Source organism: Lissotriton vulgaris, unplaced genomic scaffold, assembly GCF_964263255.1.
Source record: "Lissotriton vulgaris unplaced genomic scaffold, aLisVul1.2 SCAFFOLD_225, whole genome shotgun sequence".
NCBI lineage: Eukaryota > Metazoa > Chordata > Amphibia > Caudata > Salamandridae > Lissotriton > Lissotriton vulgaris.
This window is the reverse complement of record NW_028252812.1, coordinates 318,815-344,039: the sequence shown is the minus strand read 5'-3', so window position 1 is coordinate 344,039 and position 25,225 is coordinate 318,815.

The following is a 25,225-nucleotide window of genomic DNA, read 5'->3' as shown; positions in this document are numbered from 1 at the left end:
CCCACTCTTCTGCTGGGGACCCTGCCCACCCTTGGCGGAGTCTCCCACTGGACCCTTGTGGACCCTGGTGCTGAGCCAGCGGTCCGCCTCTTCAGCCAGCTTCCTCGGGTTGGACAGCTTGCTATCAATCAGGTGCTGGCGTAACTCAGGAAAACATTGATCAGACAAGTGCTCCCATGCAATTAAATCAAAGAGACCTTGAAAATCATTCACTTTGTTACCCTTCACCCAACCATCCAGTGCTCTGCAAAAAAAAGTCACATACTCCACATACGTATTCCCAGGCCGCTTAGTACACCCCCTAAACTTCTGTCTATACATTTCAGGGGTAAGCCCATACCTGGTCATTAAGGCTTCTTTCATATGGGGATAGGATCTCTGATGTTCAGTGGGCAAATCTAGCAGGGTGTCCCGCCCTTCGCTAAGGAACCTTCCCCACAACCCCGCGCCCCAATCCTTGTCAGGGACCCGGTGGGAAAACATGGCTACCTCATATGCTCTAAACCACTGTCCTATATCATCCCCCTTAAAGAACTCCTTAACTACATCTTTGGGGATGTGCACTCTAGACTCTACCTGCACCGGCGTTGTGCTGCCACCAGAGGGAGTATTCTCCAAACTTTTCTCTTTTATATTCATCTCCCTCATTTTCACTTCATAATCCAATTGGAATTTTCGCTCTTCCAGAGCCATTCTTTTGCTCTCAAGCTCCAGTTGGTTCTTCAAGTTTAATTCTGCCAGCCTTATTTCATGATCCCTGGTTGCCTGTCTGTCTGCCAGCTCCTCTGGCAACAGGCCTCTGCCAAAGCTATGCATGCTGTCTGGTTTTTCAAGATCCACCACATCCACAGGTGCATTCTGATCCTCAGGTGCCTTCCTGGATTCACTCCAGGCTTTCAGGGCTTTGTAGAGCTCTGGTTTGTTTTTGCACCCCACGTGTGGAACCTTGAGCTTCTTGCAGAAGAACTTCAGTTCCCTTTTGGTGTAATCATCCAGCTTTGCTGCATCCCATTCCACCTCCATCATCTCAGAGGTCGTGGATTCCGCTCCATCCACGCTGTTTGTGCCAGGCATGATTTCAACACTAGGGATCTTCTCTTGGCAAAATTAAAAGCAAAGTCTGTGGCTAAGTTACTGGACTGTAATCACTATGCAATGGTCAGTAGCTAAGGTAAAACACTGCAAATGTAAATTCGTGATCCTCACCGCTGCGTCCAATGTAGGAAGGGGGAGGCTCTAGTTGGCGCAGTGCAGCACTGGCGACAAGCAGGGACTCTCTCTTCCTCGTCAGGGCTGAGGGTTACCTTCCAGACAACCTCTGCTTACCCTCTAGGTAGTGTGGCTTAAGCAGTCTTAGGCTAATCTTTGGGGCACATAGGGTTAAACATTTGCAATATTACACCATCACCACCAACCCACCACACAATGACACCAAACTGTACTTGTAGTAAAAATATATCTCTTTATATAGTTTCACGCAGGCTTGTAAATACAGTCTTATGCACTTTCAAAATATCAGGTTCCAGTTGACTTAATTAAGTTGCCACAGTTCTTTTTAGCAATACGCAATCTCTTTTGGGCCTTCTGCCCAGGTTTAGGAAGGTTCAGTGTTCCAGAGCGCCTCAATGCGCTTCCCGCTGTCCCCGCTCGTTTCAGAGGGGAATCGGGCCGGCCGGCCAAAGCTCACGCTTCCCGCGTGGGCCCCGAGGACCAGGAGCAGTGCGAGCCTCGGTTTCAGAGGCGGCTCGCGCTGGCGGAGCAGATGGCGCGGTGCGAGCTCGGGTTGCAGGACGCTCGCACCGTGAGGGCAAACACAGTACCTTTTGACTTCCGAAGCGGACGGCTTCAAGGGGAGCTGTCCCACGTCGCGTTGCTTCCCGGGCGGGCGGCGGTGCTCGATGGGGTCGCGGCTCTTCCGAAAAGGGGTCAACTTCCATCTCTGACGAGGAGAAGCCGCAGCAGGCGGGGCTGAGGGGGGTGCACTTCACGAAGTGCGGCGCACAGGTCAGGCGAGTCACTTCCAAGCTGCGGGGGCCAGGGGGTCTCAGCGCTCAAGTTACGGAGGGCACAATCTTGGCAGTGCCTGTCTTTGCGGGGCAGCCTGTACCTCGGGGGTCAACCAGGCGGCGATGCTCGGACCGGGCAGGTCCTCCCTTTCCTTTGTAAGCGCGGCACGGCGCGGACAGTCACGGCGCTCGGACCAGCGTGGGGCCGGTCTTCACTTTGGGCTGGCACACGATCAGGCCACAGTCACGGTGGTCGGGGAGGGACACGGCTGCACGAATTGTCAGGGAGCGTGGCGGCAGGCACAGCGCTCTCAAATCTCCTTCGCTCGGCGCTGTAGAGACACACAGCACACGCTAGCAGCAGCTTCCTTCAGAGGGGTAGCGCCCACTGTTCCTGGGGCGCTGGTCAGGGGGCAAGTTCACAGGCAAGCCCTTGGAGATCTTTCAGTAGAGTTTGGCACAAAGTTCAATAAAAGCAAAAGTCTCTTGTAGTCTCTTCTTTTCCTCTCCTTCTGCAGCAAGGCACCAGACACAGGCCAGAGACAGCACTCCACCTTGTCCTTCCAGGTCCTTCTCTTCGGGCAGAGTTTCTTCTGTAGCACAAACAGGATCTAATTTACAAGGAGCAGGGCTCCTACTTTTATACCCAGTTTCTTTTGTTCTTACAGGCCAGGGGGGGCCTTTGCATAGCCACTTTCAGTCTCTGAGTACCTTGTTGGGTGCAATCTGGCTTCTGCTTTCAGTGTGAGGGGCAGGCACATCAGACGCCCCACAGGAGGTGGAGCCAGCATTGTGTGGAGAGGGGCAGCCAGGAGTACCTTGTTGATGGGGCTTCACCCTTCCTGGGCCAGGTGCAGGCTGAGTCATCAGTCGCTCCCCAGGGGGGCGGAGCCAGCGTTGTGGTGGCAGAGCACAGCTAGATTAAGAGTCAAGGGGCACTCCTACCTCCCACTAAGGTGTAATCCTTGCATTCACCACCTGTCATCCCCCAGCCCTGTCACTCACACATCCCAGACAGTCAGATACACATACTAGCAGAGGCGGGCTGAAATGGTTAGGCAAGCAAATGCTAACTTTCTAAAAGTAGCATTTGCAAACACAGGATATTAAAATAAACTTTACTAAAAGAAGTATTTTATTATTCTGAGTTCAGGCATACTAAACATTAATTTCTACCATGTTCCCTGGGCCTGCTGGGATTATAGAGTGTAATAATTCCAGCAGCCCATTCTGGCCTAAAGGGAGCAGGTAGCCTTGCAATAGTGAAAAACGAAAATGGCTGTAATTCACTATTAGGACATGCCACACACATCAGGGCATGTCCTACCTTACACTTACAATGCACCCTGCCCTAGGGCCTACCATAGGGGTGACTAATATGAAGTTAAGGGAAGGTTTAGGGGCTGGCAAGTGTGTGCACTTGCCCAGCCAGCAGGACAGTACCAGACTGCACGCAGGTTCTGCAATGGCAGACCCTAGACACATTTTAAGGCTGCTTCTGTGGGTGGCGCAACCAGCGCTGCAGGCCCACTAGCAGTATTGGCATTTACAAGCCCTGGCACATCCGGTGCACTTTACTAGGGACTAACAGTAAATCCAATGAACCAATCATGGACATCAATCACATGTACACTTTTCATAGGGAGCACTTGCACTGCGGCACGGGTTAGCCGTGGCGCAGTGCCCTGAGTCGCGGACACCAGCAAAACATCTGAGGTACAACAGCAAAAAGTGGAAGGGAAACTCACGCCAAGGTGCCAGGTCTAACAGGGACGACCTAAGCGCCAATCCCCCAGAGCAAAACAAAGAAGGGCCCGTTCAACTCCAGGACCTTCCCGAACTGGCCCAGTGGCGTCAAGAGGGTGGCCTCACCCAGGAACAATTCCGACAAGAACAGAAGACCTGTCCCTCCCTCGAGGGACTCCGGCAGCAAGCCCTCGCCCAGAGCGCGGGAGATACCGCGGGGGCCCACTGGATTTATTGGGACAATGACCTGCTCTACAGTGAGCTAAAAATTGCTGAGCTAGGGGCCAGTCGGGTGCTGGTGGTGCCCCTCCGCTTCAGAGACTTCCTTTTGAACTTGGCACACAATGTCCCCTGTAGGAAATGAGACCCCCGGCCGGCCATGGCTTGCGCCACAGCCAGTCAGAGACCGCCACTCCTATGTAAAGTCGACCCCTGCTTGCCCTTTAGGTAACGCGGCGCGGGCAGTCAGGCCTATCTCGGAGGACATGTGTGAAGCATTTGCGCACGCACCCACCAACGGCAACATCCCAGGCCTCCCACAAAAGGAACTCCACACAAAGTATATATGAAAATAGTCTTTGTATTAGGAAGGACACACAGGAACATACACTTTATAATGTGCTCAAGGCACAGCAGAGGTTACCAGGGGAAAGGTACAGAGCAGGGCCAAGGGGCCACTGCCAGGAAGGTGCACATGATGGTATTGGTATTTTAGAACATGTAACAACTGGGAGCTTCCTCGGACTAGGACTAGAACACATAATCACCAGGAGCTTAGCATTAGAACACGTCACGCCCCGGGGTCTCATGGGACTAGCAATAGAACTCACTCTAACCAGCATAGACATACATGAGGCAAGGTACACAACACAACAGAGGCCCCTATCAGCAGGGCAACACATAAGAATTCTCAGTATCACTTTGATGTTAGTCAGTAGCACCCCATAGGCCAGATGGCCTTCCTGAGACAAGGGCGCCTTAGAGTCTCGATGTCCAGGGGCAAACCTAAACGTGGCAGCGGCCCACTAAGTGCTGGGCCGCTGAGAGACTAGGACATAGCCCTGCAGGCTTGGGGGGACAGGGGGGCAATGGTGGAGCCTCGCGCAGGGTCAGGGACACGTGGTGGGGCCTCTCGGGGCCCAGGCAGGGCCAGGGACACGTGGTGGAGCCTCCTCAGGGCTCAGGGGTAAGGACACGGTGGAGCCGCCTCGGGGCTCGGGGGGCCAGGACACGTTGGAGCCTCCTCGGGGCTCGGGGGGCCAGGACACGTTGGAGCCTCCTCGGGGCTCAGGACAAGAACTGTGGGCAGGCGGGGCCCCCCCTCGGGGGACCCGGCATCAATGGAGGCCCCAGGGGCCGTGACGGAGCCTCGCGGGCTCAGGACCAGAACTGTGGGCAGGCGGGGCCCACCTCGGGGGACCCGGCATCAATGGGCGCCCCCGGGGGCCGTGACGGAGCCTCGTGGGGCTCAGGCCAAGAACTGTGGGCAGGCGGGGCCCCCCTCGGGGGACCCGGCATCACTGGGGGCCCTTCGGGCCTTGAGGCACATGTGTGCTCGCGCTGGAGGGGAGGGGCAAGTACCAACAATGTGCTCCGACGCCCCGCCTCCCCTCCGGCAGCACTCACCGGTCGGCGGGCAGACGCGCCAGTCCTCCTCGCTCTCCGGGGCTCCCTCTCGCTCCTGGGGGCCCCGAGGGGGAAGCGGCAGTGATCCTGGTGGGACGCAGGGGCGCGGAGTAGGCTCCCACCGACCCCTGCCTTCGCGGCTCTCTCCGGTCGTCTCCACAGCTCCCCGGGCCGCCGGCCAATCAGAGCGCGGCCCGGGGAAACGTCATCAGCTCAGCCCGGGCCAACAGCCAATCAGAGCGCGGCCCGGGGGCGGGCTTCACGCGGGGTCCCGGGCTGCGGCGGTGAACACAGGGGAAATTGACGAGGGCCCGGCTCCCTCGATAAGGCAGCCAGGAAGGAAATAAAGCGAGGTAGGCACTCGCTGGGGGCTCGGGCCCCCTCCCACGACAGGCAGATGCCGGGTGGGCACCGGCTGGAGGAATAGAGCGCTCCCAGCGCTGGGGGCAGAACGGCAGCGCCTCGAGGCGCTAGGACAGCCGGATGGCACTAGAGGCCGGGAGGAAGTGCCCCAAGGCGCTAAGACAACAGGAAAGCGCTCCCAAGCGCTAGAAGCGGGAATGAGCGCCCCTAGGCGCTAGGATAGCAGGAAAGCGCTCTCAAGCGCTAGGGCCATAGAAAGCAGGGTCCATAGGAAGTCCAGGAGTTCAGGGGGAGCACATCAGCTCTTAGAAGGGAAAAAGGGACATCAGCAGTTCAGGAGCAGGGCAGGGCCCAGGGAGGCCAGCCAACCCTGAGCCCACGCAGCAGCACGACCCAGGTAGGGACCCTAGCAGGAAGAAGAAGAGAGGGAGAAGAGGGCCCACCCTCCTTTTATACATGAGCTTCCTTTGTCTCCAAAAGGGGCAGGCAGGGAGAGAACCAGCCAGAACTGGTTATAAGGAATTTCAGGTTACTGGCCAGGCCAGGGACACTGGACGCACCCCAGGGGGTGGAGCCAGCCTGGTGGGGGAAGGCCCGGCCGGCTTCAGCCAATCAGGCGCCAGCACACCTACTGCACACACACACCAAGGTCTAGAAGTGGCACTTCCCTTCTAGTCACACACATGCCGCATACATCATCTTGTAGCATTCAACCTCACGAGCGCATACATACCAAACACGACCCGGCACGCCCCACGCATCAGGAACTACCAGAGCCACATACATTCCCCATGCATTCCTATGGGAGGCAGGTCTCCCTCACCACACCCACACTCAGAAGGGGAATCACCATTCCCCGGACACATATAATAAGCACAAAACTTCAGGGGTGGACCTGCCAGACGGGCCAAGTCCAACACATGCCCCTCCCAGCCCAAAAGCAGGGCAGACCAATCACTACCGTGATGGACTTCCCTGCTGCAGGGCGATAGAACGTGGACGCGGCCCGCACCGCCGGACCGATAGACATACCCAGACTGAAAATAATAAAAGTTACAACAACAAAAAAAAAACTGAAGACATAGGCCCAACCAGGCTACCCACCTGGTACTCCTTAGTTGTCCATGACTAGGACCAGGCCCTAAGCCATCCAGATACCACTGGTCCCTGCTAATCCGAAGTGGGGGGTGGTAACCCCTGGCCCACAATAGCCATTCTCCACTCCCTTTCTCAGTGTAGCCACGACTACCACTGTTCCTTCCACCTAGGGTCCGCACCCTCAGGTTTGCCAGAGGTCACGGGCAAGAATGCCCCACCCTACCTCTACTTCTGAGGTTCCGCGTTCTTCCAGGAGAAACACCCTCAGAACACACTTTCCTACCAGTCTTGAAACTTCCTCCCTCCACTGGTCTTCCACCTGGGAACTAAGCGTTTAGCTCTCCCCTAAAGCAAGCCGCGGCCCAGCCAGCAGGTCTTCCTTGACCGGGATACCACTTAACATAAATTCAGCCAGGGCGACACCTGACACCTAAAACGCAACAAGATGAGCCGCGGCAGCGCCAGCAGGTCTCAGTGTTCAGCTCTCTCCAAGGCAAGATGCGGCAGCGCCAGCAGGTCTTCCTTGTCCGGGATACAACTCAACATAAATTCCGCCAGGGCGACACCTGACGCCTAAAACACAACAAGATGAGCCGCGGCAGTGCCAGCAGGTCTCAGTGTTCAGCTCTCCCCAAAGCAAGCCGCGGCAGTGCCAGCAGGTCTTCCTTGTCCGGGATACAACTCAACATAAATTCAGCCAGGGCGACACCTGACGCCTAAAACACAACAAGATGAGCCGCGGCAGCGCCAGCAGGTCTCAGTGTTCAGCTCTCCCCAAGGCAAGCCGCGGCAGCGCCAGCAGGTCTTCCTTGTCCGGGATACAACTCAACATAAATTCAGCCAGGGCGACACCTGATGCCTAAAACACAACAAGATGAGCCGCGGCAGCGCCAGCAGGTCTCAGTGTTCAGCTCTCCCCAAGGCAAGCCGCGGCAGCGCCAGCAGGTCTTCCTTGTCCGGGATACAACTCAACATAAATTCAGCCAGGGTGACACCTGACGCCTAAAACACATTCAGCGGGGTAAGGAAGACATGATGCGTCAAACCCATTTAGCGGGGAAAAGGGGAGACACCTGACGCATCAAACACATTCAGCGGTTGTACGGGACACATGATGCATCCAACACATTCAGCGGGGCAAGGAAGGACACTATTATCGTTGATTCAGCAAGCCCCCCATCCCAGGGAACTTACACTCCATTACTCAGCACACCTCAACATTCATCCACACCCCGTCCCCTAGACTGGTAAGACAGTTTTCCACCGCCCCTGATTCCTCAACCTGACCCTTGTGGCACAGGTACCATTACTCTAGGGAAGGGACAAGGACCACACACTTGAACACAATTACGCAACTACTACTGGATCCCACCCTTCTGGTGAATTCAGAAAACCATATTGTACTAGGGAGATTATTTACCCTCCCAAGCTAGGGACACCTAACTCACAGTGTATACGCACACATTTTTCCACAGAACGGACATTTAAGTAACCTTAAAAAACTTTCCACAGAACGGGTATTTCTATTAATCATTAAACATTTCCACAGAACAGACATTTTTAGCAACCTGACCTGACCCATGTGGCGCAGGTATCATTACTCCAGGGAAGGGACAGGGACCATACACATTGAACACAATTACGCTGCCACCACTGGATCCCACCCTTCTGGTGAATCCAGAAAACACATTGCTCTAGGGAGTTGATCTACCCTCCCGAGCTAGGGCCACCTAACTCATAGCGTACCAGAATACATTTTTCACAGAACGGATATTTAAGTAACCTCATAAAAACAATAATCTCCTTTCTTTGCGACCATTTACCATGCAGAGTTTTGTAGGGAGGCCAGTTATCGTTGTGGTACTGCGCAAACACAAGTCCGGATCCCACCGCTAGCCACCACTGTAGGAAATGGGACCCCCGGCCGGCCAGGACTTTGGAGGCCCCAGGGGCCGTGACGGAGCCTCGCGGGCTCAGGACCAGAACTGTGGGCAGGCGGGCCCCCCTCGGGGGGCCCGGCATCAATGGGCGCCCCCGGGGGCCGTGACGGAGCCTCGCGGGGCTCAGGCCAAGAACTGTGGGCAGGCGGGGCCCCCCTCGGGGGACCCGGCATCACTGGGGGCCCTTCGGGCCTTGAGGCACATGCGTGCTCGCGCTGGAGGGGAGGGGCGAGTACCGACAATGTGCTCCGACGCCCCGCCTCCCCTCCGGCAGCACTCACCAGTCGGCGGGCAGACGCGCCGGTCCTCCTCTCTCTCCGGGGCTCCCTCTCGCTCCAGGGGGCCCCGGGGGGGAAGCGGCAGTGATCCTGGTGGGACGCAGGGGCGCGGAGTAGGCTCCCGCCGACCCCTGCCTTCGCGGCTCTCTCCGGTCGTCTCCACAGCTCCCCGGGCCGCCGGCCAATCAGAGCGGGGCCCGGGGAAACGTCATCAGCTCAGCCCGGGCCGACAGCCAATCAGAGCGCGGCCCGGGGGCAGGCTTCACGCGGGGTCCCGGGCTGCGGCGGTGAACACAGGGGAAATTGACGAGGGCCCGGCTCCCTCGATAAGGCAGCCAGGAAGGAAATAAAGCGAGGTAGGCACTCGCTGGGGGCTCGGGCCCCCTCCCACGACAGGCAGATGCCGGGTGGGCACCGGCTGGAGGAATAGAGCGCTCCCAGCGCTGGGGGCAGAACGGCAGCGCCTCGAGGCGCTGAGGTTCCGTGACGATCGTAAGTGGTGTTTTCGACTCACACGAATATGGTCGAGTCTGGTATCTATGAACCGCAAATGACGAGTTTAGTAGGTGTGCGCAGTTTCGCTGTGCTAACCTGAACCGTTCGTTTGTTTCGTGGGTTTCTGCATCCGAGCCCACGGGTTCCATCTTAGATACGGCATCCATTTTGTCTCTTGCCCTCAAGTAGCCAGCGAACGGACGCTGTCCGCTTCGCGACCCTGGGATTCCCAAGACTCTTGCGGAAGACACATGTTCCTTTGAAAGTGTCTTTATGATGAGGGGGATGATACTGTAAGGCAGATGGCCCCGTTCGAGGCACATCTTGCCGTGCCGGACTATTGTCTTAGCCGTGCATCTCATTAGGCACGTCCCTTTGATGCCTGTAGCTCGTGTTTCCCGAGACCACCCCCTTTACACCCTTTCCGATCTCCCTACTGTTCCTGTCTTCCTCTGCACCTGTCCTTGTTCCTTACTCGATCTGTTTACTGCCAACTGGAATGTACTAATGGTGAGAAGATGGGTTTTTACAGTTGGGAACCACTAAATGCTTCCGTACTTATGTCCCGGACTCTGAATACATCAAAGCGACCCCTCTCGGGGATGATGATGGGAACCAAGTTGTAAACCTTTGTGTGCCATGTTAACCTATGAGAGAAATGTGTATAAAAGGAGCGACCCACAGTAGCAATTCGAATCAGATCCCGCGAACTTACATACTATGTACTTCACGTGACTCCTGTGTTCCCTGCAGTAAATAAACCTCGAATCTTTGACGCCGAAGGAAGAATCCCGTGTCTCTGTCATTTGTACGCCGGAACAGGTTACCCACGAAGGTTTCAGGTGTTGTCCCCTGGCACCGCTGGGTCTTAGAATAACCCAGTCCTTCAGTTGGCGCCCAACATGGGGCTGCATCAGTGGTACCGGTCCAAGCCCGACGATCGTGAGGAACTTCGTGTGAAATCTCCGAGGGAAGGTGCACCCCGCTTCATCGATCCTGTTGTCGAAATAAGTGGCGTGACGACTTTTCCCGCGAAGATTCCCGCCTCCTGACGGCTGCAACGGACTGCTGCCCTGACTGTAGACCTGTTTTGGCGCCTGGCGTAGACCTTGGTACAGCGAGACGATTGACGGGCCTTCCTGGTGACGCCATCGATCTTTGAGTTAAGTATTTGTGGGTCGCTCCCAGAGTCCTTAGTTGTGGTTGCTTAGTTGTTGCATGGTTCCATTGCATTTGTGGTTCTTAGTACTTGGTTTCTTTGTTGTAATATTTGACGCCTGCAGACGCCAAAAACCGAGGGTTTTGCTCATTGCTGGGACTTGGTAAATCCCGTAACCCTTGAAGTTTGTGAAACTCAGCTAGTGTGCGAGATGCCTAGCCGTAGTACTTTGTTCAGTTGTTTTCGACGTTGTGGTACGGATTCCCGACTGGAGGACTCATGTCCGATACCTCCGGTTGGAACTCCAACATACGAGCTCTACAGCAAGCACGGACTAGGTCCGATTACTTTTAATGAATATTGGATCCGCTATACCAAAAAAGATGGTGTCCTTAGTTGGCCACCTCATGGTAGTTTTGAGACCCCGATTTTAGATAATCTTGAGACTAAATTGTTTAAGAAAAAATCAAGGCCGGCCATGTTTGATGCCTTTCGGTTGTGGCGTAAAGAAGCCAAACAGAGAGAAATCAGACTGTTAAAACGTAATCAGAGAGATGGAGTTGCTACCATAGTAAAGAAAGCAGAGCAGTTTCAGCGAGATAAGGAGGAAAAGGAAAAGGAAGTTTTCGATAGATTACAACGTATGTCTGTAGATAAGTGCTATCCTGCCTTACCGGCGGATACGGACAAAAAGGAGGAAGGTACTGAGGACCCCTTACTGTCTTATCTCATGAAGTCACCACCTCCGTATGTACAGGGTACCGCAGTTCCTGTGGTCCCCCCCTTCTCCTGCTCCCCAACCAGCTCCTGTCCCTGCACTTCCAGCTGTTCCCGCTCCTCTACCTGCTTCTGTCCCTACTGCTCCTCCGCTTGTACTTCCTCATACTCCTGCTCCCGCTGTCTCTACTGTTCTGGTTTCTCCTGCCGTTCCCTCTGTTTCTGGTACTTCTCTTGTTACCCCTTTGGGCTATTCTTTGTCTCCGTCTGTTCGACGTCGTACTCCTTCTGTAGCTGCTAACTTCTTCAATTCTCTTGGACCTATTCTTGAGTCCGCTGGTTCGGACGGTCCTCAAAGACGTAGTCAGCTTCCTGGTGGTAGGGAGCGTGACTCATTGTGTAATATGGCTATGGGTTGGATGAAATACCCCGTTAGGAATCCTCCACGTGCGGTATTGAATATGTTCGATCAATTCAATATACCGACACAAAGATATGTTTTTGAAGAAATGTGCAAGGTTTTGCGTGACCTAATATCGGCTGACGCACCCGATAATGTGATGACTGCCTTAACTAATCTGCAGCTTCAGTTTTCGAGCGGAATGATAATAGGTACCAATGTTCGACGTGCAGTCGAGCAATTACTGTCTCTTCGTCCTTCTATAATGCCTCGAGCATTGTTTGTAGAAGACATTGAAGGACCTTCAGATGTACCTGGTCAGTTTCCCATGCGTGAAGTTCCACCAGTGTGGATGCCAGGTGACGCTAATCACGCTCCGCCGATCTTGCCGCATTTTCAGCGAGTGTGGATCCATCTTCCATGGAAGAGATCAGAAGTTTTACAGGTAAAGCAATCTTTGCCTGACCCTCGCAAAAATCCTGCAGGGTATTATAAAGAACTATCGCAGCTCGTAGACGCTACGATAATGAATCTTGCTGATATCGATATGCTGTTTGGCAATGTCGTGCCGCAACCGGTATGGACAAAGATTTGTCAAGAAAATCATGCGGTAGAATTAGGTGGTGATTGGGCTGCTCTTATCGCGGCAGACACACGACAAATTGGTGGGGCTAAACCTGAACAGCTCATTACCGATCTTCCTCAGAGAATCATTACCCTAATGAAAACGCTTATGCCAGCCATGAAGGTAAATTGGGATAAACTGTCCGCTTGCAAGCAAAAGAAGGATGAGAGCGTCTCTGATTTCTTTACGAGATTTGAGGAGGCTTTCATTGACCACAGTGGTCAAGATATGGGTACCGAAGGTGGTCAGAGGTTGTTTGTGGACAAATTTGTTTCAAACTTATTGCCTGACTTGAGCAACAAATTGAAAAATTCTGAGAGTGCGTGGGCTGTCTCTACTTCTGCTCAAATATTGGCTACGGCACAGTATTATGAGAATAGGGAGAAAGAAGAGAATGATCGTGCCGATAAAAAGACGAAAGAACTCAAAACTAAAGTGTTGTTGCAGCAGGCGTATCCTCCGCGTTCGAATCAGAATGATTCGCAACAACGTAACCGATCGCAGTTTCAATCAAATAGGTCACAATCACGAAATGATTCCTCTTCCCAAAGATCGTCGTTAGGGTACAATCAGTGTGCCTATTGTAGACAGGAGGGTCATTTGAAATTTGATTGTCCAGTCCTCAATGAGCGTAATAGTGGTAATTCGTCTAGAGGAGGTCGTGGTGGTTCTTAACAGACATCACGTGGTAAGGGTCGCGGTGCTCAGAACGATCGTTCCACTAACACTTCTGACTCCAATAATTGTTTTGATCAGCATGGATCGTCGCAAGGGCGATCTGCTCAGTATAATGTAGATGATTATTACGTCGATCAGGATGCTGACGACGGTAATTACTAGGACAGCCATAGACAAGGAGAGGGAGTGGTATCAGTTCCGGTTGATCAGAGAGGGCCTTACGTCGCAGTTGCCACCTCGGGCGTCGTTGAGCCTTTTCTGTTGGACACTGGTGCAGCGAAAAGTTCTATCATGCATTCGAAACTCCCTGGCGCACCTTTGTCTGGCTTAACAAATGTTTCCGTTGGATTCTCTGGCGCCCCTGTTAGCAATCCGGTTTCACGCCCTTTGCCTCTTACAATTGGGCCGCGTGAGCTCAAAGCTCCTTTGATTTTGACCACTGGATGTGGTGAAAATCTTTTGGGCCTGGATTTGCTAAAACGTTTACATGCGACTTTGTATTGTTCTCCTGCGGGAGTGAAGCTTACTTTGGGTAAGAGAGTTATCTCTCCAATGTACTTGTCTCTCGATAAGCTTCCACCGGAATTGAGTTCTCTTCCTGCATCTTTGTGGGCTACAGGTCCCAATGACGTGGGCCTGCTTGACATCTCCCCTTATGTTGTTCACTTGAAATCTAATGTGCGACTGCCACGTATTCCCCAGTATCGAATCTCTCTTGATGGTGAACGAGCACTGTTGGCGATCATCTATGATTTGATCGAGAAAGATGTTATCGAAGAGACTCGGGGAAACGTGTGCAATAGCCCTGTGTTGCCCATTCTGAAACGTACTGATCCTTCGAAACCACCTGTTTATCGTTTTGTTATCGATTTACGGGAGGTAAATAAAATTGTGATTCCTCAGTTCCCTGTTGTGCCCGACATCACGGCGCTACTGACTCTGATTCCAGCCTCGGCATCTTGGTTTTCAGTGATCGATCTGAAGAATGCGTTCTTCAGTATTCCGATTGCTGAGGAAAGGAGAGACCTTGACGGTTTCTCTCTTGGTGGCCGCAGCTTCCGGTTTAAGCGTGCTCCTCAGGGCTACTGTGAAAGTCCATCAATATACAGTCAAGCCTTGAAGGGCCAACTGGATGCGTTCGTGTTGCCGGTTGGTGCAGCCTTGATCCAATACGTCGACGACTTATTGGTGGCCGCAGATACTCAGGACATTTGCCAAATTGCCACGGTATCGTTGTTACAACATCTCTGTGATTTACATCACAAGGTGTCTCCTTCTAAACTTCAATATTGTTACCAAGAAGTAACCTATCTAGGTCACTTATTGTCAAAGGAGGGAAGAAGGTTGACCCCAGAGAGAATTGCAGCGATTGCCCGAATGACTGTGCCAACAACTCAGAGAGATGTGCGTGCCTTTTTGGGCATTACGTCATACTGCAGACAGTGGATCCCAAATTTTTCACTGTTAGCGAAACCATTGGTGGCTCTTACGTGTAAGGATGTTCCAACTCCTTTACCATGGATGGAAGAATGTCAGAAAAGTTTTTCTGAATTGCGTGACGCGTTGTGTTCGGCTCCTGTGTTAGGTACCCCTGACTACAGTAAGCCGTTTACATTATACGTGCACGAGAGAGAAGGTTGTGCGTTGAGTGTTTTGACGCAACCTTTTGGTGGTAAGCAACGTCCATGTGCATATTTTTCCTCGACCTTGGACCCGGTAGCTAGAGCCTTGCCGAGTTGTTTGAGAGCAACAGCGGCAGCTGCGGTGTCCATCCGACAATCAGCAGGATTGGTCATGGATAATATGCTTACGGTGATGGTTCCGCATGCAGTTGACACTCTTTTAAATCGTACAAAAACTCAGCACTTGACGAGTGCGAGGTTGTCTGGGTACGAGTTGACGCTCTTGGCAAGTCACATTCAGATAAAACGCTGTAATGTCCTAAACCCGGCGACTCTGTTACCTATTAGCACGGAGTCAGATGAAGTAACAGCTCATGACTGTTACTTAAGGACTGAGGAAGAAACAAAAGGTCGAGTGGACCTTAAAAACACTCCTTTGGATGATCCCGATGGGACTTTGTATGTGGATGGTTCATGTTTTAAATTGCCGAATGGTGATGTTACGACTGCGTATGCTGTGGTAACTTTGAATACTGTTGTGGAAGCTGCGAGATTGAACCAGAGCTCTACTCAGGCTGCGGAGCGGATTGCTTTGACTAGAGCATGTGTGTTGTCGAAAGGGAAACGCGTGAATGTGTTTACTGATAGTCAATACGCATTTGGCGTTGCGCATAGCTTTGGACGATTGTGGCGAGAGAGAGGTTTTATGACATCGCATGGCACTAAAATTCAGCATGGACAACTTGTGAATGATCTTTTGGATGCACTTACATTGCCTAAGCAAGTGGCGATTGTTAAATGTAGTGCGCATCGTAAGGTGACGGATGACGTTGGTCGTGGTAATGCGTTTGCGGATGAGACTGCTAAGGAGACTGCCCGGAACCTTAGCACTAGAATGTATGTGTTGAGTTCGGTTAGGTGGCCTACAGAAACGAGCATGTGTGAGGATACCATCGAGAGTGTGAAAGCGATACAGAATGAGGCCACCGAGACTGAAAAGGCGCAGTGGAAAGAAAGCACGGGAAAGTTGGACGCGAATGGTTGTTGGATTGATTTGTCGGAGCACAAGAAGTGGATGTTGCCAGATGCATATGTGCTGGCTGTTGTGACAATGGCACATGGGTTAGCACATATTAGTGCGAAAGGTATTTGTAAGTTGTTGTCCCCTGTGTGGAAGAATGATGGTATCACGAAATGCGCTGAAAGATTGGTGAAGAATTGCATGATATGTATGATGTACAATCCTGGTAAGGGAACCCCTACACCTGCTGGTCATTTTGCACCCCCTTCATGTCCCTTTGAAGTGATCCAGCTAGACTTCATCCATATGGAGCGATGCAATAACCTGAAATACGTTTTAGTTGTGGTTTGCGCATTCTCCCGATGGATTGAAGCCTACCCTCTTAAAGACAACACTGCTATGTCCACTGCAAAAATCCTACTGAAGGAATACTTTCCTCGGTATGGAATGCCGCGAATTGTATGGTCAGATAACGGAAGTGAGTTTGTAGGGAGTGTGATGAAGAGTGTGTGCAAGGGCCTTGGAATTACTCAGAAATTCCATTGCGCAAATCATCCCCAGTCAGCAGGTTTGGTTGAAGGGTATAATGGCACCCTTAAACTCAAACTAGCGAAGATTCAGGCTACGACGGGTCTTTCGTGGCCTGACGCTTTGCCTCTAGCTTTGTTGTCGACAAGGGCGACTGTACACTCCCGAGTAGGGCTTAGTCCCTATGAAATAGTGTTCGGTCGTCCTGCGAATGTTTGGGGGGTCCCTAGACCAAGTGTGTTTTCTAATCTTGAGTATCCAATGTTGATTGATTATCTACATGATCTGACTGCTAAACTGAGGTTAATTCATCAACAGGTCTTTGAAGCATTGCCGACGCAGACGGAGGGTCCAGGCCACCAGCTCCAACCGGGAGATTGGGTGGTTACCCGAAACTTCGCTCGCAAGAGAAATCTGGAGCCCCGTTTCACTGGACCTTTCCAGGTCCTCCTTGCCACGAGAACTGCTGTCCGCTTGGAAGGACGCAAGAACTGGGTGCATGCCACCCATACGAAAAAGGTTCCTATACCTTTACCAGCGGACTCGTGGGTGAGGAAGGGCATTGCTTCATCTGAGACCGAAGGATTGCAGACCTTTGTACCTTTTAGCGACGCCGAACCTGTTGGAGAATCCTCAGTGCAGCAGAACGACATTGTTGAACATTTGTCACCGCAAAACTCAAGATCTGAACATTTGACTGAGCAACAGAACTCTGTTCCCTCATCGGATCCCTTGTTCGACGAACAGACACGTCCTGGAAAGAGACGATACTTTTTGCGATCCAATCCCAAAGACTAATAAATTTTCGTTTCCATCCTTTTGACATCTGCGTTCCCCCTTTGCCACGATCAGTCTAAACACACGTACCGTTGTGATTTTTTGTAAATATTGAGTTTTGTTCCATACATGTGTTTTTGCTTCCACAGCTGAGAGACTTTTGTACATATTTGTATATAAAATACCTTACATCCAGGTACCGTAGGGCCGCGCGTGTACTTCCTTCTGGTTAGTAGGTCTTGGCACAAGGTCACAGACCGTCGGTTCCTAGGAACTCCTAGGGATTGACTATTGCTACACAGAACGAAGTGCGTCAAGAAATGTTGCGGACGGTCTTAGGGGATGGCGTTTTCAAAGCTGATGGATTTGGAAGAAGCTCAGGCGCAAAGATTCAAACTGCAACGAATTACTCGGACCAAATGTTTTCTGTTTCAGGTGTTCCTTCTGTTTCTAATTGTTTCCTTGTTATTGGCGGGTGGGGTGTATTACATGATACCGTACTTCTTACCTTCTGCCATACCTACTCCTACTTCTGAACCTAAACCTACCTCCACTATATCCCCTCATTCCTTCCATATCTTACCCGAACACGAACAGGCTAGACGTGCGGAATTCAGAAATTATTCCTTTATTCAGCTCCTTCATCAGCATCAGTTAGTGGTTAACACTACTAACTGTTGGGTGTGTGGGTTAATGCCACATACCACGGATAAGGGAATTCCATATCTGGTCCTTCCTTATAGCTCCCAGGGTTCAGCTCGAGCATTCCAAACAATGTTTCGAAGCGCACTTGATTCCTACCCCAATCGAGAGCCACATCCTTCCCACTCTGGTCCTGGTTCGTACCACAAGCCTTTGGCTATAGCGATAGATGATTTAGATAGGGATATCTATGAACCGTCGCTCATCCCAGAGGAAGAGGTGCAAGCCTATAGGGTCCTGGGTAAGGTTGAGTATAGTGCGCTCACTGGTGAAAAACAGCTTAGAAGCTCGTCTCCAATATGGATCGTACCCCACATTGGTAATTTCTGTCTACTAGGTCGTGGCCGAAGATCGAAAGCTCGTCTTGGAGAGAGTGCTTGCTCCGAGACTTATATCCTACCAATGCTTTCTTCCCCTGTGTTTCTGGCTGCCAAGGGTACATACTTTATCTGCCATGATCGTGCGTATACATGGTTGCCCTCTGACTTTGTGGGCTCATGTTATATCGCAAATCTGTTGCCTCCGACGTTCACTGTTGATGCAGATTATCACAAGACTAGAGTTGTGAGAGGCGTGATTAGCGAAGAGGACACTGCCGGTCAAGAGGCAGGAGACTTTTTCAAGGGTTTCCTTCCGTTTTGGGGACCTATGGTTAATAGTAGGAACCTGAGACAATTGACTCGAGTGGTGGAATCGACAGCTAATATCACTGCCAGTGCCCTTGGTAATATCACCACAGAACTACAGGCGGATAGGCTCATGACGCTACAAAACCGTATGGTTTTAGACGTTGTTTTAGCAGATCGAGGTGGAGTATGTAAGGTGATCCATTCGAGCTGCTGTATTTTCATTCCAGATAACGCTCCGACTGTCTATCAAGCCATCTCAAAGTTGCATAAGATCTCTGAGTCCATACACGTGGACGTAGGGGATTGGACGCTACTTGGGTGGTTTTGGGGCCTGATGTCGACTTGGGGTTGGAAGATTCTGATGATCGTCAGAGTTGTTGTGGCGTTTCTGTTCACGTGTTGCCTTTGTGTGCAGTGTGGTCCTGCCTTATGTGGCCTCTGTGCTACGACGTGTATAAGACAGCCGCCTGTTACCAAAGCAGCTCAGTTGGATAGAATTATGTTGCAGCAACATCTGGACGGTCTGATGAATATCGAATATGATTCTGATTAGTGCTTGCCTACATGAGGGCAAAAGGAGCGTCTGAGGTTCTGTGACGATCGTAAGTGGTGTTTTCGACTCACACGAATATGGTCGAGTCTGGTATCTATGAACCGCAAATGACGAGTTTAGTAGGTGTGCGCAGTTTCGCTGTGCTAACCTGAACCGTTCGTTTGTTTCGTGGGTTTCTGCATCCGAGCCCACGGGTTCCATCTTAGATACGGCATCCATTTTGTCTCTTGCCCTCAAGTAGCCAGCGAACGGACGCTGTCCGCTTCACGACCCTGGGATTCCCAAGACTCTTGCGGAAGACACATGTTCCTTTGAAAGTGTCTTTATAATGAGGGGGATGATACTGTAAGGCAGATGGCCCCGTTCGAGGCACATCTTGCCGTGCCGGACTATTGTCTTAGCCGTGCATCTCATTAGGCACGTCCCTTTGATGCCTGTAGCTCGTGTTTCCCGAGACCACCCCCTTTACACCCTTTCCGATCTCCCTACTGTTCCTGTCTTCCTCTGCACCTGTCCTTGTTCCTTACTCGATCTGTTTACTGCCAATTGGAATGTACTAATGGTGAGAAGATGGGTTTTTACAGTTGGGAACCACCAAATGCTTCCGTACTTATGTCCCGGACTCTGAATACATCAAAGCGACCCCTCTCGGGGATGATGATGGGAACCAAGTTGTAAACCTTTGTGTGCCATGTTAACCTATGAGAGAAATGTGTATAAAAGGAGCGACCCACAGTAGTAATTCGAATCAGATCCCGCGAACGTACATACTATGTACTTCACGTGACTCCTGTGTTCCCTGCAGTAAATAAACCTCGAATCTTTGACGCCGAAGGAAGTGTCCCGTGTCTCTGTCATTTGTACGCCGGAACAGGTTACCCACGAAGGTTTCAGGTGTTGTCCCCTGGCACCGCTGGGTCTTAGAATAACCCAGTCCTTCAGCGCTAGGACAGCCTGATGGCACTAGAGGCCGGGAGAAAGCGCCCCAAGGCGCTAAGACAACAGGAAAGCGCTCCCAAGAGCTAGAAGCGGGAATGAGCGCCCCAAGGCGCTAGGATAGCAGGAAAGCGCTCTCAAGCACTAGGGCCATAGAAAGCAGGGTCCATAGGAAGTCCAGGAGTTCAGGGGGAGCACATCAGCTCTTAGAAGGGAAAAAGGGACATCAGCAGTTCAGGAGCAGGGCAGGGCCCAGGGAGGCCAGCCAACCCTGAGCCCACGCAGCAGCACGACCCAGGTAGGGACCCAAGCAGGAAGAAGAAGAGAGAGAGAAGAGGGCCCAACCTCCTTTTATACAGGAGCTTCCTTTGTCTCCAAAAGGGGCAGGCAGGGAGAGAACCAGCCAGAACTGGTTATAAGGAATTTCAGGTTACTGGCCAGGCCAGGGACACTGGACGCACCCCAGGGGGGTGGAGCCAGCCTGGTGGGGGAAGGCCCGGCCGGCTTCAGCCAATCAGGCGCCAGCACACCTACTGCACACACACACCAAGGTCTAGAAGTGGCACTTCCCTGCTAGTCACACACATGCCGCATACATCATCTTGTAGCATTCAACCTCACGAGCGCATACATACCAAACACGACCCGGCACGCCCCACGCATCAGGAACTACCAGAGCCACATACATTCCCCATGCATTCCTATGGGAGGCAGGTCTCCCTCACCACACACACACTCAGAAGGGGAATCACCATTCCCCGGACACATATAATAAGCACAAAACTTCAGGGGTGGACCTGCCAGACGGGCCAAGTCCAACATCCCCCTTGCTGGGCACTTGGGGCAAGACAAAACATACAGCCGCCTGGTAACCCACTTCTACTGGCCCAAAATTTGAAATGATGTCTCCAACCACTGCCGGGCCTGCCCCACCTGCCAGGCCAGCGGGAAGAGCGGCCGAAAGATCAAAGCACTCTTGCAACCCTTTCCCGTCGCCACCACCTCGTTCGAACGGGTGGGAATAGACATTGTGGGGCCCCTAGACCCTCGAACGGCCCAGGGGCACCGGTTCATCCTAGTCCTGGTGGACCACGCCACCCGCTATCCCGAGGCCATTCCTCTTCGGACCGTGACAGCACCCGTGGTAGGCCGCGCCCTAATGGGGATCTTCTCTCGGGTGGGCTTCCCCCGGGAAGTCGTCAGCGACAGGGGCACGAACTTTATCTCGAAGTACATGAGGTCTCTCTGGCAACAGTGCGGGGTCACCTACCGGTTCACGACCCCTTATCACCCGTAAGGAAACGGATTGGTCGAGCGGTTCAACCGCACTCTCAAAGGAATGATCATGGGCCTGGAAGAACCCCTACGTCGCCAATGGGACGTGCTGCTCCCGTGCCTCCTCTTCACCTACCGAGAAGTCCCCCAGAAATCCCTCGGCTTCAGTCCCTTCGAGCTCCTGTACGGGTACCCCGTCCGGGGCCCCCTCAGCCTGTTCAAGGAAGGATGGGAGATGGCCCCCCAGAAGACACCTCCGGATGTATATAAGTATCTCCTGACCCTCCGCAACCAGACCCGGCGATTCAGGGAACTCGCCAAAGCCAACCTTGAGGCCAGTCAGGAGGACATGAAAAAATGGTAGGATCAGCATGCCTCCTCCATAAAGTTCGAACCAGGCCAGCAAGTCTGGGTGATGTCCCCAGTCGAACCCTGTGCCCTGCAGGACAAATGGACAGGACCCTTCAAGGTGATAGAACGCAAGGGCCCTGTCACCTACCTAATAGACATGGAGTCCTCCCGGAACCCCCTGCGAGTTCTCCACGCTAACAGACTCAAACCCCACTTCGTACGCTCGGAACTCAGCCTACTGATGGCAACGGATAGTGGGACGGAAGAAGACTCCGAGCCCCTCCCTGACCTACTGAGGACCCGTGAAAAAGATGGCTCAGTGGAAGGGGTCAGACTCTCCGAAGCCTTGTCCCCGGAACAACGCCAAGACTGTCGGGCTCTCCTGCTACAATTTGCGAACCTGTTCTCCCTCACCCCCGGGGTCACCCCCTGGTGCCTTCACGACGTGGGCACTGGGGATAGTCCACCTGTTCGACACAGGGCATACCGAGTGCCAGATCGGGTGTGCACCTGCATCCAGGACGAAGTCTCAAAAATGCTGGCCCTAGGAGTAATCGAGCCATCCGACAGCCCCTGGGCCAGCCCAGTCGTACTGGTCCCCAAGGCTGCTGCCCCAGGCGCTGCCCCCGAGCTCCGGTTCTGTGTAGACTATCGGGGCCTGAACGCTGTTACCCTAACTGACGCTCACCCCATCCCCCGGGCGGATGAGCTGGTTGACCGCATGGGGGCTGCCCGCTACCTGAGCATCTTCGATCTAACAGCGGGCTACTGGCAAATCGGCCTCATCCCCAGGGCCCAAGAACGATCCGCCTTCTCTACCCCGGATGGCCACTACCACTTCAAAGTGATGCCATTCGGCATGAAAAACGCTCCAGCTACTTTCCAACGACTCGTGAACCAGGTGCTGACGGGCCTCGAGGAGTTCAGCGCCGCCTACCTGGACGATATCGCTGTGAACAGTCGTCGCTGGGCAGACCATCTTCACCACCTCCGAGAAGTCCTGCTCGCCCTCCAGCAGGCCGGCCTCACCATCAAAGCCAGCAAGTGTCAGATTGGCCAGGGGTCCGTGACCTACCTCGGACACCAAGTGGGAAGCGGTCTGGTGGCCCCCCTTCAGCTCAAGATCGCTGCCATCCAGTCCTGGCAACCTCTTGTCACCCAAACCGAGGTCCGGGCCTTCCTAGGGCTCACCGGGTACTACCGACGGTTTGTGAAGGACTATGGCAGCATAGTGGGGCCCCTCACAGAACTCACATCGAAGAAAAACCCCAAAACCGTCAACTGGACTCCGGACTGTCAAGCGGCCTTCGAGAAGTTGAAGGCCGCCATGTGCACCGCCCCCGTGCTCCAGGCCCCCGACTACAGCCGGGAATTCATCGTCCAGACTGACGCCTCAGATCATGGCGTTGGGGCAGTACTCTCTCAACTCAACGCCGAGGGAGTCGATCAACCAGTGGCCTTCATCAGCCGACGCCTGCTGGCTCGAGAACAGCGCTGGAGCACCATCGAGCGGGAGGCCTTCGCAGTAGTGTGGGCCCTCAAGAAACTCCGGCCCTACCGCTTCGGTACCCATTTCAGGGTACAGACCGACCACAGACCCCTGCAATGGCTGATGCAGATGCGGGGGGAGAACCCAAAACTGTTGCGATGGTCCATCTCCTTGCAGGGGATGGACTTCTCTGTGGAGCATCGCCCTGGCCAGGACCACGCCAACGCGGACGGCCTGTCACGCTTTTTCCGCCTCGGCGAGGAGAGTACCCAAGAAGATGGGTGACTCTCCCTGCCTTCAGCTGGGGGGGACGCATGTTGGACAGGCCTCGTGAAGGGGCCGCTCCCTCCCCGCATGATGAGGCCCGAACACCGGCCCTCCCGGTGTCTCCAGAAGAACCACCCCGGCAACCCATCGAAGCAACCCGCAACCCGTCCCCCAACGGGACGCCTGCTCCCGAACACCCCGACATCGGCTGGCCCAGGCCTCCATCGGCAGCATTACCCCGGCCCAGCCGCCATCTTGGACACTGCACCACGAGGCCGCGTGGCCTCAGCTCGACCCCAGCCCTGGGCCTGGCCAGGCCCCGACATCGAGGCACCACCATCCACCCAGGAGATGAAGAGACCACTTGGCAGGTCAATAGGAGAGAGAGGTGTTGATGGCTCTCCCCCGCCAGGTGCCGATCACCCCCGGTCTCCCTGGGCGCTGGCTCCACCCCCCTGCTGGGTGTCTGGACTCACTCATCCCGGACCTCCCGACCTCCAAGCGCGAGGGTCCGGACATCAAAGGAGGCCAGACCTATAACTGGGGCAGCTCCAAAGCAGGAAGGCACTTGTATCCTGGAGTCGAGAGAAACCTTGAAGAACTCATCCTTGACGGACTGCTGGTGCTGCCGCAGCCCTGCCTTGTGCATCATCGTTCCTGCCTGCTGGGCTGCCGCGGCCCTCTGCAACCTACACCTTCGTCGGGACCTGCTGGCGCTGCCGCGGCCCATTCTCGTAAACCATCGTTCCTGCCTGCTGGCGCTGCCGCGGCCCTCTGCAACCTACACCTTCGTCGGGACCTGCTGGCGCTGCCGCGGCCCATTCTCGTAAACCATCGTTCCTGCCTGCTGCCGCGGCCCTCTGCAAACTACACCGTCGTCGGGACCTGCTGGCGCTGCCGCGGCCCATCCTTGTGAACCATCTTCTCTGCCTGCTGGCGCTGCCGCGGCCCGCCCTTCCAGACCTCCGAGCTCGAGGATTGTGAGCTCCTCATCTTGCCACACCTGTACCGGACCGGTACCAAGACTGTCCCGCTACCCTTTCCCCTTCAGAGACTAGAATTGAGAGGACCCTCGTGTCCCGACCTCACTGTATCGTTGATACCCCTGCTTCAAGAATCATATATAAAGAGTGTTAACCTCATCCTTGTGTTGTGTCCATCTGTGGGGGGGAAGTTACTCGTCTGTACGATCGCTGGAGACGGCCCTCACCGGAGGCCTCCCCCCCTGTCCTCGGCCGACCCTCCGGGTCCCCGTCTAACAGGACCCCGGACGGGGTGTCCATACAGGAGTTCGAAGGGGCTGAAGCCCAGGGATTTCTGGGGGACTTCTCGATAGGCGAACAGGAGGCACGGGAGCAGCACATCCCATTGGGGACGTAGTGGTTCTTCTAGGCCCATGGTCATGCCCTTGAGAGTGCGGTTAAACCGCTCGACCAATCCATTTCCTTGCGGGTGATAGGGGGTCGTGAATTTGTAGGTGACCATGCACTGTTGCCAGAGGGACTTCATGTATTTTGAGATAAAGTTTGTGCCCCTGTCGCTGACGACTTCCCGGGGAAAGCCCACCCGGGAGAAGATCCCCATCAGGGCCCGGCCTACCACGGGCGCCGTCACGGTCTGAAGAGGGATGGCCTCGGGATAGCGGGTGGCGTGGTCCACCAGAATCAGGATGAACCGGTGCCCCTGTGCCGTTCGGGGGTCCAGGGGCCCCACAATGTCTATTCCCACTCGTTCGAACAGGGTGGTGACGACGGGGAAAGGCTGCAAGGGTGCTTTGGTCTTTCGGCCGCTCTTCCTGCTGGCCTGGCAGGTGGGGCAGGTCCGGCCGTGGTTGGAGACATCATTCCGCATTTTGGGCCAGTAGAAGTGGGTCACCAGGCGGCTGTACGTTTTGTCCTGCCCCAGGTGTCCGGCAAGGGGCACATCATGTGCTAGGTTCAAGAG